This window comes from Oncorhynchus clarkii, chromosome 6 (assembly GCF_045791955.1).
Source record: "Oncorhynchus clarkii lewisi isolate Uvic-CL-2024 chromosome 6, UVic_Ocla_1.0, whole genome shotgun sequence".
NCBI lineage: Eukaryota > Metazoa > Chordata > Actinopteri > Salmoniformes > Salmonidae > Oncorhynchus > Oncorhynchus clarkii.
The window spans coordinates 56129215-56145350 of record NC_092152.1 but is presented as its reverse complement, the minus strand read 5'-3'; the positions used below and the strand labels follow the sequence as shown (position 1 = coordinate 56145350).

The following is a 16136-nucleotide window of genomic DNA, read 5'->3' as shown; positions in this document are numbered from 1 at the left end:
GCTTTTGGTCTGACCTTGATGTACGGTCCACACACGAATCAAAGACTAGTTTGTTGTTTCCAACCCTTGCATAACCTGTCGCTGAGTGTTGCAACGTAACACCATGGCATAAATGAAGCACTCGTGTTTCATTATGCAGTATTGCTAGTCGGCGAAACACTGCCTGGGTAGGCTACAGCACGGGATGCACTTTGCCCGAACTAGCTTCGAAGGAGTGAGGACATGTAGGAGGTAAAGACTGCTGAGATTAACAGTCAAGGATTGATTTAGTTAGAGTGAGTGAGTGTTTCCATGGCCAGTGGAAGAGTCGAGGCTTGATTAGGAAACTCTGATCATCTCTTCTGCTCTCTGAGAGGGCGTAAGACTCATTCTCATCATAGCAACATAACGGTCACACAGTGGTGTCACAGTGTGTCCCCATGGTCATGACACACCGAGAGACCACGCCAATGTCAAATCCCAGAATTCCCCCTACAGTCATGCACATCTAGCTCAGGTATGCTGTCCGCTGTCCTTCCGAATTAGTTCCCCTAATAGCGCGGAGATAGAGCAAACCTGGCAATTATCTTTTCGGCTTGTAACCCACAGGTGGCTACGGCCAGTGAGACTTCGAAGCCTTGCACCCTCCGAGCAGAACAGGACGAGAATGTTACATGTCTCTCTCCCCGAGAGGTTATTTTTAAACCTAATTAGCTGCTCTGTTTCCCTCCTGCCTTCCCTGAAACCCTTCAAAGCACAAAACACAAGATGAAAAGATGAAGGCTTTCCAGAGATGACGTTTGGGCTAATCTGAGCCAGGGCGCTGAGACCCGTGTGATGGAGTTTAGATGTGTGTGTGTGTGTGTTGTTCCGCTGAGACCTGGGGTCCACAGACTGTTGGCTGGTGATTACACAGGGAGATGTGACTCAGATCAATCAGTCACAATGGCACTTACCACAGCACCGTCCTCGCCAACCGAGTCGCCGCTGAGTTCATCTTAGCGCTCATAGTTAGTTCACACAATATTTTCTTTGATGCAAATGAAATAATGAGAAACGACAAGAAGGAACAGCGTGACACTGTATCACTGTTTGCTTGCGAATGAACAGAGGAGTCCTTGATGATGTGTTGCTGGTGGATGCTAATCCAAGAAGAGCCTTTGTGTAGAGATAGGGTTTGAGGGCTGAGATAACGGTCATGTCAGCCACGCTGTCCTGACGGATTTAAGGTCCGTGTCGGAAGTGAAGTCAGCACTGACACAAGATGTGCCCGGCAGTGATGTCATTCAAACGAGACACGTGACATGCCTCCCCGCTGCTGAGAGCACCTGCGGTACTCCCGGCGTCATGGCACATTAGCTAATGAGCTAATTACATACTATCCTAGTTAATTTAGGTAATCAAATGCAAGACTCTATTTAAGAGTCCAGTTTAGTGCTTTGATATAACCAAATATGGACATATTCAGTCGTTTCGGAGTACGTCTTTGCTTGCATGCAGCGTGCAAAGCAATGTTCTGACCACTAATGACCTTCGTCCTGATCAGAGTGCTGTAAAACATTTTCTTGTGCTCTACCTTTGCGAGATACCATTGCTGAGCGCAACAATGAGTAGGAATTCCATTTGAGTCTTTCTCTTTCTGTGTTTATCCTTCTCTCTCTCTCTCTCTCTCTCTCTGGCTGTGTTTGTTTGCTTTCCTGTTGTTTAAGTGTGTTTATCTCTGTGGCCCTGAGTAAAACACATGCTCCCGGTTGGCTGTGATGGCGCAAAACGGAGGGCATTTTGTCGGGGGTCTCCCGCCTTTTTAACTCAGTGGAATTTTAATGAGCTAGAGCTGGTGGGGGCTACCTGGATCAGACCTCTTAGTCATTCATGCCCCCCCCCAATTCTCCCTCTCCTCTCATGGAGAAATTTCAACTTGACGTCGACAGACTCCAAGGCCCATTGATTTCTAACAAGGTGCTATGGTGTCAAAAACACAATTATTTATTTGTCCTTTCTGAAGCAACAGGAAGTGCAACATCAGTAGCTCATGTGTCTACTGTAATCGAACTGAACCGAGGTCATTCATTCATTTGGGGACCATCAGAACCTGGCTGCCTGGGTTAGGGTCACAAGTCCAGGACCTTTTTAACAACCTTTCACCCTTTACAATTCCCAACCCATGGTTTGCCGCTTTGCTATAGAGAGAGGCCCCGACCCTCAGAAGGAAGGATAATGGAAAGGAGAGAGAGGAGGGGAAGAGACAAAAAGACATTAGGAATAGAAGAAAATGTTATGAGGCTATTTTAGTTCCGCTTCGGGCCTCTGATAAGGAGTCATTGATGATGTGTTACAGGACTGTGTCCATATGGTTTGTGGAAGCAGGCGAGTGAGAACAGAGTGGGAACACACTTCTTCCCTTTGTTTAAACCGTACTGACATTTGTTGATATGGGTTTCCAGGTCACAAGGATGTAGAAATAGGGAATGAAGGAAAGGAGGAGTTGAGAAGGATTTTTTTTTTTTAAAGACTATAACTATAGCCCACATGATCTCCAGTTCAGTCTTCTTACAAAAGCTGACATACTTAAGTCTTAGCCTGGTGGGAAATAGCCAGAAAAGTCGAGCAATCATTGTGGCAAATGGTCCTGTGGTATGCTTTCATGGGATTCACAATAGATCAAATAATGATCTAATCCGATCCACGATTAGAGACGCGTTGACTCTATTGGGGAGGGAGGAGGGTAGTCACATGTGTCTTACTTCCTCTTGCTTGCTATTTGAATTGCATGTTGTCTGGACATTCTAAACACGCATCCATTTATCTTTTAAAAATGAACATCCTCTGACAAGGAACACACTTCAAGTAGCTCATTAACACCGCTGATGTCACCGCGTAGTGTGGAGACGGGCTTCGATGGACTTCAGGGGTGACCCCGTGTGTTTTCGCGGGAACGGTCTCTGGAGAGCTTAGCAGCCGTTTGAATGTGTCAAGCAGGCCGTTTTTTGAAATCGGCGTAATTGATTTGCCGTCAGGTCGTAAAGGGCTTATCAGGTTTTAACCCGTCTTCCTGCCGACAGGATGTAGTTCTGACCCTGTTGTCAGCTGTCGTATCGAGACACGTGCCGTGAGGACAATGCTCATAGTGAATTTGTGTGTCAGTGGGTTACGCAATAAAGAGATTGACTTCATCCAATTACACTGAAGGAGTCCTTAAGCAGGGTCTTCGAGGGTCTTTCTAGTGATGCGTTGGGTTAATAAGGATTAGCTATTAGGGCTGGGAATTGCCAGGGACCTCACGGTATGCTATTCTCACGATACTTCGGTGCCGATATGATATGTATTGTGATTCTCACGATTCTATATGTGTTGCGATTGGATACTGCAATTCTATTGCGATTTTAATGTTACAAACTTGATTGATCGCCGTATGTCTGCTGCAGAGAGACGAGAGAGAGAGCATGGTATGTTTTGATCGGTCATGGAAATGAAAGTAAAAGCATTTGGAGTCCGATATCTATATGCATTGAACAAAAAATATAAACGCAATATGTAAAGTGTTCATGAGCTGAAGTAAAGGATCCCAGAAATGTTCCATATGCATAAAATGCTTATTTCTCTCTAATTTTGTTCACAAATTTGTTTACATCTCTGTTATTGAGGAATTCTCCATCTTGTGGACAATAAAAGGCTAGTCTAAAATGTGTAGTTTTGTCACACAACACAATCCCACAGATGTCTCGAGTTTTGAGGGAGCGTGCAATTGGCATGCTGACTGAAGGGATGTCCACGAGAGGTGTTGGCAGAGAATTAAATGTACATTTCTCTTCGTAATTTTAGAGAATTTGGCAGCACATCCAACCGGCCTCACAACCGAAGACCAAGTGTAACCACGCCAGCCCAGGGCATCCCCATCCGGCTTCTCAGCCTGCGGGATTGTATGAGAACAGCCACCTGGACAGCTGATTTGTGGGTTTCCACAATTGAAGAATGTCTCAGGGAAGCTCATCGTCCTCACCAGGGTCTTGACCTGACTGCAATTTGGCGCCGTAACCGACTTCAGTGGGCAAAGGCACACCTTCGATGGCCACTGGCACGCTGGTGAAGTGTGCTCTTCATGGATGAATCCCGGTTTGTACCAGGTGTCTGACAGACAACATGTATGGTGTCATGTGGGCGAGGAGTTTGCTGATGCCAACAGTGAACAGAATGCCCCATGGTGGTGGTGGAGTGATGGTATTTTTTATTTCACCTTTTATTTAACTAGGCAAGTCAGTTAAGAACAAATGCTTATTTACAATGGCGGCCTACACCGGCCGAACCCGGACGACGCTGGGCCAATTGTGCACCGCCCTATAGGACTCCCAATCACGGCCGGATGTGATACAGCCTGGATTCGAACCAGGGACTGTAGTGACGCCTCATGCAGTGAGATGCAGTGCCTTAGACCGCTGCGCCACTCGGGAGCACATGGAGGCAGGCATTAGCTACAAACAACAAACACAATTACATTTTATCGATTGCACAAAGACAACATGACAACATGAGATCCTGAGGCCCATGGTTGTGCCATTCATCCGCCGCCATCACCTCATGTTTCAGCATGATAATATATGGCCCCATGTCGCAAGGATCTCTACACAGTTCCTAGAAGCTGAAAATGTCCGTTATTCCATGGCCTGAATACTCACCAGACGTGTCACCCTTTGAGCATATTGGGATGATCTGGATCGATGTGTACAACAGCGTGTTCCAGTTCCCGCTGATATCCAGCAACTTCGCACAGCCATTGAAGAGAAGTGGGACAATATTCCACAGGCCACAATCAACAGCCGGATCAACTCTATGCGAAGGAGATGTCGCACTGCATGAGGCAAATGGGGTCACACCAGATACTGACTGGTTTCTGATCCACGCCCCTACCCTTTTTTAAAGGTATCCGTGACCAACAGATGCACATCTGTATCCCCAGTCATGTGAAATCCAAAGATTAGATCCTAATGAATTCATTTCAAATGACTTATTTCCTTAAATGAACTGTAACTCAGTAAAATCTTTGAAATTATTGCATATTGCTGTTTATATTTTGTTCAGTGTAATATCGTCCAAAAATAATGAGGACATATGTAACTATCGATCCCCCCCCCCGTCACTATTAGCTATGAGAGTGGTTAGCTTTCATGGCTTGATGATGGGATGTTTTTTATTATAAAACACTTGCCTTGTGGAATATGTAGAAATTGCTACCTAATTTGAATTCATCCACCATCCACATTGGCTAAGCAAAGATCTGTCTAATACTTTCCCTTAGCCTTTGGCTATAATAAATTAACCGAGAATGCCACTGATTGCCTGACACCTCTAGCAGAGAAAATCAATCGCAAGGTGTGTTGACCCAGAATCTATAGGTAAACAGGCTTTAAGGATCCCATGAGTACCTCAACACCCATTTCCCTGGTAACCGAAGAGACACTGGACCAGAGCCAGAGTTTGCTCACAGGGGAGCAACACCACAACACAAGGAGAGTCTATATGTTACTCTGCCTGTTTCAGGGTTTTTTTTTTCTTGTCAGTTGGAACACCAGGGATACCCATATATGGACAGTGCATTCTCAAAGTATTCATACCCCGTATTGTCTCATTGGTGGAGTGCTGCAGATATGGTTGTCCTTTTGCAAGGTTCTCCCATCTCCACAGAGGCATTCTGGAGCTCTGTCAGAGTGACCATCGGGTTCTTGGTCACCTCCCTGACCATGTCCCCTCTCCCCAGATTGTTCAGTTTGGCGGGCGGCCAGCTCTAGGAAGAGTCTTGTGGTTCCAAACTTCTTCCATTTAAGAATGATGGAGTTCCACTGTGTTCTTGGGGACCTTCAATGCTGCAGAAATGTGTTGGTACCCTTCCCCAGATCTGTGCCTTGACACAATTCTGTCGCGGAGCTCTTCGGACAATTCCTTCGACCTCATTGCTTGGTTTTTGCTCTGACATGCTCTGTCTACTGTGGGACCTTTACATAGACAGGTGTGTGCCTTTCCAAATCATGTGCAACCAATTGAATTTAACACAGTTGGACTCCAATCAAGAAACATCTTAAGGATGATCAATGGAAACAGGATGCACCTGAGCTCAATTTCGAGTCTCATAGCAAAGGGTCTGAATACTTATGTAAATAAGATATTTCTGTTTTTTATTTGTAATAAATTAGCAAAACAAATATAAAAATCAGTTTTCGCTTTGTCATTATGGGGTATTTATTGTGTGTCGATTGATGAGGAATTAAAATTTTAAAAAATTAAAGGCTGTAATGTAACAAAATGTGGAAAAATGGAAGGGATCTGAATACTTTCAGGAATGCACTGTATTATTGAATCAATAATCATTGTGTTGTAATATGTCTGTATGGTCAAAATAGTGCATTCATCACTCTCCAGGAAAGAGGCATTGTAGAGCCTTTTTGTTTTGATGGTTTTCAGTGGCCGCAGGGAACGTGATCTGCCTGCGGTCGACCCAGAGATCAGTTCACGGAGTCAGTCACTTACTGCTCCCTTTGCCCTGTTGAGATTGGCACAAGGCTGTCAGGCTGGTGCCTACTGCTATTTTTTATTTTTTGCTATAAAGTTTTTTACCTTCAAATATCACACTGTGACGCATTTACAGCCCCATACAAATGCATTTGAAGCAATGTTATAAAACCATTTTAAAAGTTCATCCGTGAAGTTTGTTTCTGGGATTGTTCCAGACCCATGGCCCTTGATGGTGCCCAACAGTACAACATATGGTGGCCTATATACAGTGTGAGCTCTTGTTTTAATTAGCTACTGATTTAAATGGAGTGATCTGTGATCCCAATCAGGAGGCCAACCGTCCAGAAGACTCCAGAGAGTTTGAGGGCGTTGAGGTCAACGAGGAGTCTCAGCATTTTTAAAAGCAAGATCAGGATGATCTGAGTGTCTCTCTTTATTGGCCAAAGGCCCCAAAACACTTGTGCTGTACTTGTACAACACTTGACTGTCTTGAACCAAAATACTCTCCGTACCAATCCTTATTGTGCATTTGGGCCTAGTAAAATTCTGCACAACAACCACCACCAGCAACTAGTAGTAACTCTATACAAGAAAATGAGGTCACATTCGCCCTGCCTGACAGAGGGTGGTGACGTGTCCCGAGATACAAATAGAAAGGGAAAGAGGAGCAGAAGCTGATTTTTAGCAGCCAAAGATGAGACCGGGAACGCTAGGAGCGGTGTCCTCCTAACATATGCGAAGGGTCTCAGCCCATCTGCCAGACTTGCATCTGCTCTCTCTGAGGGACGGGGGCACAGACATCTCTCTCCGTGACGCCGGCCCTCCTCCTTATTTCCTCTCTCTCTACTCAAGCTCGTCTTACCGTAGCCAAGCCGAGTCTCCATCTGCCTTCTTTCCGTACGTTTCAAAACAACAGACCCTGTTTAGAAACCAGTATAGTGATTAGTTTTACGACTTTGGGAAGACCCCAAATAACCAGCATCTTAAGTTCAGCACTAGCTTCATATTTCAATTCTTTGACCGATTATAAAGCCTTCTTGGCGATTATTATTGACTCCAGGAAGTATTTTCAAATCTCCGCTAGCAACTTCTATAGTGCTAGTGTATGACAGTTAATGCCTGCAAAACTGCTGTATTGACTGTGTTCCCGGGATGTACATTAGGGATAAAGTAGGCTAAATGGAAACTAGAGAGGCACTCTCATACGGTTGAGGTACATCATAAGCCATCAAACCGTAGCCGACAGACAAACACAGATACTGGAACTGAAACACCATAAACACTCACACATATGGCCTGTGCTTAGCCAAGAGACCTCTTCTGGGAATGTATTTGTTTTCAATTAAACCTATGCATAGTGTATTGTGACCACCCACCACTAACATTTAACCACAGTCTTATATTGGGATTGGAAAGTCCTCAGCTACCTCATTAGAGTACTACAACTAGCACCACGCCTTGACACAAAGACCTTTGAACTGCCTTACCCTGGTCAATCATTCATCTGACTGGATTCAGGCCTGATGGACAGCATTTGTGAGGTTCTGCTGAGCTTTTAAAGGCCCATTGCAGTCAAAACTATATTTTTCTGTGTTTTATATACATTTCCACAAATAATACTGTGAAATTGTGAAAATTAAGATAATGCCTTTTAGTGTACGAGCTGTTTGAAAAGGCCGCCTTAAATTTCAGCCTGCTTTGGTTTAATTGAGTTTTGGCCTGCCTCGTCACAGCACCAGACGATACATTTGTTAATAGACCACGGCAGGTAGCGTAGCAGTTAAGAGCGTTGGGCCCGTAACTGAAAAGTCACTGGTTTGAATCCTAGAACCGACTAAGTGAAAAAAGTGTCCATGTGCCCTTGAGCAAGGCGCTTAACCCTAATTGCTCCTGTAAGTCTCTCTGGGCAGGGGCGTCTGCTAAATGACTCAAATTTATTTTCTTTTTTTTAAGTTCCAAAGCTGGCTGCCAATAACGGCTAATTGTTTTGTTATGGCCTCCCTACCCAGACCACTCTCAGACAGTCCTCGCAAAATTCTTGCTTGAGAAATTGCTCTTTGCAAAGACAATACTTTTGTTTATTTTTGACAATTTTAATTGAAAGTAATCACAGTAGGGTACTGTACTTTTGACATTTTAGTCATTTAGCAGACACTCTTACCCTTTAAAAAATATATATATTTATATGAGATACATTATCTCTACATTCTGTGGGTCTTACATTTTTTCACAAAACAGGTAGTTTGGATCCTGTATGCTGATTGGCTGAAACAGCATTCCAGCCATGTGTAAATCAGTCTTAGTTTTGTGTAAGAGTAGCTTGATGCTGGCTTGATGTTTCACTAACCGGAGAGGTCCTATGTTACTGGATGAGCTCTCAGTGCTGTGTTTCCTTGGTTCTGCAATGTAACGGCCTGGACACAATATAGTGATGAGTCAGAGGATGATATAAGGAGTAGAACATTTTACATGGTTTTCAAGAACTCCTTCACCAATTGATTTGACCTTATTCAACCTGAACTAAACTGTTCTGACATTTTGTTTAAGGTCAACCTATCAGGGAAAAATAAACCAGGAAGGAATAGCCTTCCTTGAGGGATTTATGTAGGTCATGGAACTCTACACCTGCGGGCATCTCATTTTGCCGTTAACTCTGCCTGTCTTTCACTTGTACGTCCCTGAGAAATACATTGGGGTTTAAAACAATTCCTGTGGTGACACTTAAGACAACGGCTTGAGGGTTAAATCTGATGAACAAGTTTTTAGGGATCGACCATTTCGGCACCTTCTACAAGCCAGGACATACAGTTATGATATATAGTGAGAATGTTTACACTTGCAACATTTTTATTTTCTTTTTTTTCTTCAATTCAAAGGAAGTCAGAAATATGCCCAGTGACTGATAGGCTGTCATTTTAACAGTCTCCACAACAGTGACGACCAGAGCATTAGCTTGACACAGTCTGCAGTGGATGTCATTTAAGTTGTCACTTAGTGCTGGCTTGACTCATCTGCTATTCGTTCGTAGCCTTGACATTACTGGAGAGCTCAGATTCAGATTGGTGTACAGTAAGATAGCTAGTATCCATTCCTGGTAAACTGATTTAGCTTCAAACAGATTCCTAGGCTGGCTAAAACCAGACTGAATGCTGGCCTCAACCATGTACAATGGTGAGAGTAGTGTTCAATCGGGTTTAACCAGGCTACCAGAAACAACCTTGGCCTCATTTAATTTCTGTCCTAATTATTTGTGCCCTCTCAGTGAAACCTCAAGGCCATCTGTTCTGCTAAAAACAGCCCAGGGTACAGCCATTCACACCAATCCTCCCTCCCTCCCGCCCAGCCCAGGGGCCCAATCTATCTGGCTGCACTCTAAGGTGACTTCTCCCAGGGATTCACAGGATATTAATGCTAGAAACCCTCCTTCCTCTCCATCTAACACATTGATGATGACACCTCCATTCCCCCTGGATCAGGTCCAATCCTGGTAGTGTCAGCGTAAAGCCAGCACATACAGGGTGCATCAGCACCTTGGTTGGCACAATGGCGAGGTGAGACACAGAAAGACTGGATACAAAGTAGTCTGTGTCAGGTTTATAGAGGTTGTTCAGTAATCGTAAAATAAAAAGATAGTGCTATTAAGCAATACTAAATAAGTATTTTATTTTTACTGTGGGTCAAATTCTGAACTTGTGTTTGATGTTCCCGTTGAGCTTCTTATCAATGTAAAAATAGTGTCATAACTTATATTTAGGGAACACATGTTAAATATTTCATATTTTGATAATGGTATTAGTTTCTAAATCTATTCCAGGCTCTGAAAGGAGACAATTGTATTATGCTTCTGTTATCTGAATAACATTTGAAAGAATCTATATTTTCAACTCAGTGTCATCAGTTGTGGAAACTGAAATGGAAAAAGACATCTATTTTGAAAAGACCTACCTTCTGCTTTTGAAATGTAAGCTAAAAGAGCTAGTAACAATGTCATTCAGAAAGATGTTTCCTGTCTCGTAAAGCGGGCATGGTCCATCTTTGTATTGTCTCGCCCCTGTTTGCCTGCCTGTCCTGTTGTAAATCTTCAAGATAAGGGATATGTGTTGTGTTGCGTAATAGGTAAGAGGGTTAAAAATAGCCTATAAATGGCCCGAGCTTTAAAACCTAAACCAGTATTAAAAATAAAGGATGGACTGGAAATGTACTTAGTGTCTTGTTTTTATATTTGGTTGGAGGCTTCATTTTTTTTTTACCTGAATGGGCCTCTGTGACAATACATTAGCAACATAAGTGTTCTTTCCTAAAAAATATATCCTACTGTATGCTATTACGCAGGATTTTCAAATTGGATGGGCCAGAGTTGGTGATCACAGGGATTACTGGCCAAAGATGAGTTTTATGTTCTAGTGCTGAAGTAACACTACGGTGACTGTATAGGAGTCCTGTTGTTGTTTACAATCCCTTTCACAGTATTAATCCGCAGCTCAAATCCTCAGGCATCTGCGGATGGCTGGAGGTGGGTGAGAGGTGAAGGGGATGGGGGGGAGGAAGGGATGCATCTGCTGTTCCAGTACCTCGGCGCTCCTTTAGCAGTAAGCAGGGGGCTCTTGGAGCATACTGACCTGAGAACTGCAGGACACCTCACTGTGGGAGTGTGTGTTTTAATGAGCATGTCATGTCATTGTCACAAGGTGTGTGTGCGCGTGTTGCATTTCCTTCAAAGGGTCTGCGTCAGTATCCTTTCATTATGCATTCACAACACAATATTTCAAAGTTGCTTGGGGGGAAGGGGGGGGGGATTGATGTTTTATGCTCAAATAACCACCCCATCACTAATACTGTACCTGTCTTAAAGGGGAATAGCAGCAAATTTTGACAATTTGTCTATGTTCCCAAACCCCTCGTTGTTGGACTGTCTGTCAAAGTGCGCACCTCTCTCACTCAGGGAGAGCGAGGTAGACCTTGAGCGAGAGCTACATCACATGGTTATACAGCCTCCCACTCACTGCAGCTCTAGATATAACTTTGTGGAATAAAGCAAATCTATGACAAATATAAACGTTCTGTCACAACGAAGATACTAAATTCGGGAAATCCGATCAATTGTGAGAGATGGCATATGTTTGTATGTGATAAATTTGGGTCACATTTTGTACATTTTCTGAGATCTCTGCCAAGCAAGGAGGAAACAGCAACCATCTCATGCAAAAACAGACACACTGGCAGCTTTCAAAATAGCCTGCATCATATTTAGCATTTCACAACATGCCTTTTCCAATATAGTCAGAAGCATCATCAGACCTCGCTAGTAGCCTATTTAATTTCTCTCTTCCGATGCTCTTGAAACCAAACAGAAAAGGCTGTGCTCTAAAGATGGTAACGTAGCCAAACGAATACATTAGAAGATAATTGTCGATCTGATCAGAAACACTATCCTCACAACCTTTATCTACTAAACGATGTTGTTGGTGTATTTTGTTAAGAATTTTGGAATATATTGCGCGAGTCCATCCAGGCTCAAGTCCCGTGCCCGAAACACACACATTCACAACACATTTTAGATAAGAATATCAGCCTGCCTTTGTCATGTCAACCATCCATCCCAAATCAAATAATTCCATGTGTCTGTCTGCCTTTTGTCTTTATAAACTTTCACATAGCCTTTTCCATGATCTGGGGTAGTCCAATGAGCGACACTGCAGCTGATGATTGCATTGGTCATCATTCATCACGTACGAAGAGTAGGGTATTTGATGCAAGAGTATTTCATACAAACAGGCTATAAGAAGACTTTTCCGTTTGATCAAATGTGCCAACATTATCACATTCTCTTGCTCGCTCGAGGAATGCGATTTGGCCCTGGCTTGCAAACAAAATCCTCTGCATCATTTTGAAAATGATTTGTCATTATTTTCTGCCAGTTTAAAAAATATATAAATGTAAGCTAATAATACATGTAGTAATAGCATATTTGATCTAGCCCAATGAAAACTTGGACAGTGAGCATACATCGCATTTCGATAGCCGAGGTACTGATGAAGGCATCTATCTATTATATCTGCAACAGAAATGAATTTACAAGGATATGTTCGCTGTCAACTGGCTACTGTTGGAAAGTTACAATCTAACGAAACGTGCGTTATATAAATTAGCCTTATGGACCATATGTGTCATTCTAGGAAGTGGACGTTAATGTTGCACTCTCACTAGTCTTTCCCTCTCATTTTAGTAGATGTATTTTGGTGTGATGATCACACCATGCAATGAGGGATGAAGCCTACAGTCAGAGAGAGAAGATGGACAATGTTCATTGGCAGGTGAAATGAGTTCCAATGGGGTTGCAAGGTGAAAGGGGGAGGGCCGGGATTAGGTCGGCTCCATTCCTCCTTGCTTAGCAGAGGTCTCAGAAAAGGATAAAGGATGAACCCAGCCACCCAAATGTGTCACATAAAATATTTGTGCCATATTATCACAATCGTATTTAGTCGTTTCGCTGCGACAGAGCGTTTATGTGTGTCGGCGATTTGCGTTATTCCACCAAATTCTATCTAGCGCTGCAGTGAGCGGCGGGGGCTGTATCACCCTGCGATGTAGCTCCTGCTCTAGGTCTACCTCGCTCTCCCTGAGTGAGAGAGGTGCGCACTTTGACAGACAGTTCAAAAACTAGTCAGAGGGGTTTAGGCACATGGACACATTTGAGAAATTTGCCGTTATTCCACTTTTTAAGTACAGTATATACCATGAATGCATACTGCTCACACAGTGAGTGCAGTAGGCTTGGCCACTAGCCAATACATCAACATGTCCTTTAAACCAGGGCTGAAGTCTCCTCCAACAGATTAGACTGATAAACCTGTTTGGCTAGAGAGAGCCATGTTGCGCTACTCTATAGATTATACTGTATTACTTGCACAATCTTGAATCTATGCTAAACCAATTGATCTTAGGGGTCAACAAATTTCAAGCCATGTTAAGCATACAACAAATACATTTTCAGTGTTTTTTTTTTTTTTTTGCTCAACAGTGATAATTGTTATCGTCATCAATTGTCCCGTCTGTGAACAGGCTCTGAGCAAGAACAGCAGTAAGTCTGTCAACCCCTGGCACTATTGTTCGGAGTGGGCCAACAAGGAAACAATAGGGACTCTGTGATAATTGATGTGGACTGTACGGATAACCGGTATCTCATTGATATCCAGCTTCCAGTTTCACACAATACTGTATAACTGTTAGCCAAGTAAGTTAGCTTAGTATTTTCCGCCTTCGGAATCTTCAGTACTGCAGCCAGTGATCATAAGAACATGCAGAGGAAGCACCTACCTACGTGATGACGATGTTACAACACAAGTCCTCAGACAGTCACCTGACCCTCCACTCTTTCACACGCCGCGCTGTTCTTCTCAGCAAGCCATAGCCGGCAGAGATGACGGTCCCTTCTCTGCAGGGACACGTATCTCATTCACACCTCCGTTCAGCCCACCAGGTGCCTGTCCCTGTCACGACTACTCCCGGTCACTGCCACACAACTGTGCTCCAATTCCTGTCATTTAATTATGACTGTTTGCTTGTAGTTGCTTATAATACACTTGTAAAATGCATGTTATTTACTTGAAGCCAGGATTCACACTGCAGCCTTAACGGGGCATGTAGTGTCTATTTCAGAGGAGCATAGACCTAGACATGTGACAGCTGTTCTCAACGTCGCACAGCTTTGTAGCCCTGACTCTAGTCGGGGCCTCACAGGAACTTTTGGAACGTGAACTCTTCTGACAATATGCTTTCCATTGTTCAACAGAACACTCTCCCAACCACACACTGAGGCTCTGTCCTTCCGTTCTTCAGCGATACTTTTTGCACCTTGCTGATATTCCTGGAACGCTGTCTCCAGAGCATCATGTGCATTGGCTTATGGGGAGCTGAACTGCTGATGTTCTCCTGTATTAAAACCTCTTCAGGATCGGACCGTTTTTTTTTTCAAGTCTAACGGCCTGTAGCTCAGGACCTGAAGCAAGGATATGCATATTCTTCATACCGTTTGAAAGGAAACACTTTGAAGATAGTGGAAATGTGAAATTGATGTAGGAGAATATAACACATTAGATCTTGTAAAAGACAATACAATTTGTTTTAATATATTTATTGAAATAATCTGTGAAATGCAAGGGAAAGGCCATAGTATAATATTGCATTTTAGGCGAAATTTAGATTTTGGCCAATGTTTCAGATTGATCCAGTGAAGCATTGCAATACTGGACAATATTGTATCAAGTCTGCCCAAATGTGCCCGAATTGGTCAACTAATACATTTTCAAGTACATAACTATAGAGAAAATACAAAAATGATATGGTAATACAACATTGTAAGTTTACACACTCCCAGGAATGTCATACATGATGGATCATTAGCTTATACACTAACTTTCACACATCTAGATGGCCGGACGGGGTGGGTGTGTAGCCAGACAGCAGGGTTTCAAACTGTAGAACCCAGTTCCTACATTTTGAATATAGAAATTGATTGTATCAAACAAAACTGTGTTACATTTTTATCTCTGGGACCCTCTGGATGACAAATCAGAGCAAGATTACTGAATGTAAGTACATTATTTACCTTCAGAGGTGAATGTATCAAACCAGTTGCCGTGATAAAAGGGCTTGTAAGTAAGAATTTCACTGTAAGGTGAAATACCTGTTGTATCCGGCGCATGTGACAAATTAGATTAGATTATTTATTTATTTTTTGTCAATTGGACAGTGCAGTTAGATTAACAAGAATTTAAACTTTCTGCCCATATAAGACATGTCCTGGAAAGTTTGCTGTTACTTACAACGTCATGCTAATCACATTAGCACACGTTAGCTCAACCGTCCCGGTATAGGGACACCTATCCCATGTTAAGGGCAGAGAGAGGATTCACTGGGGGAATAGATTGTGTGCTTCCCAAGAGTTTTGGGGGATACGGAAACCCCTATCCTTCCTGATGTGTGTTCGCAGAGCTGATCCCATCCCAGTCGTCCCCTTCCGGCGTGTACTGGCTTATTTGGCAACATCTCGTAGCATTGGGACCAGAGCTGGCTGCGTGTCCCACTGGATGACAGTGTTGAGGTGCCAGGGCGGATGGGTTTGCAGACAGCAAGGGGCCTGAGGGGAGAAAGAGGGACCCATCTGAGGACTGACAGAAATAGAGCCAGTTTTATCTTTAGTTCACTCATTGATGTGACAGATGTGACAAAGCATGCCCATAGCCATTATATGTGTCACTCTAGCCATGCAGCAGCTGTATCAACTGTAACCCAACATTGTGGTTTCGCATAGAAAATGTGTTAGTTGAGCTGCTAACAAGTTGCTTTTATGGGCAAGTTACTGGTTTATTACAATTAAATAGTGGGCTATAAAATAAGAGGGTGAATACAATTGCTAATGATAACAAAACCATAAATATTTCATAAAATATTCAGACATGTCAATACTGCTGTTGGCATTGTGTAACCTACTACTGTTCAGGGTTTCACTTTGTTTCCTCATCAGTAATTCAGTATGAAGTCCATCCTCTACCAGTTTCAGGGGCTGTTGACAGGAACAGGGTCACCCAGCATGGGTTCCTGTCCTCTCAGGACAGGATTTCCTTTGGTACCAACGCAAAGGTAAAAATGTG

The 16136-nt window shown here is 43.2% G+C and overlaps 1 protein-coding gene across 5 annotated transcripts in view; it reads left to right on the top strand.

Annotated features, from left to right (window-relative positions):
- LOC139411319 (diacylglycerol kinase zeta-like) overlaps nt 1–16136 on the top strand; it is a 118297-nt gene that overhangs the window by 22536 nt on the left and 79625 nt on the right. The window lies entirely within an intron of this gene.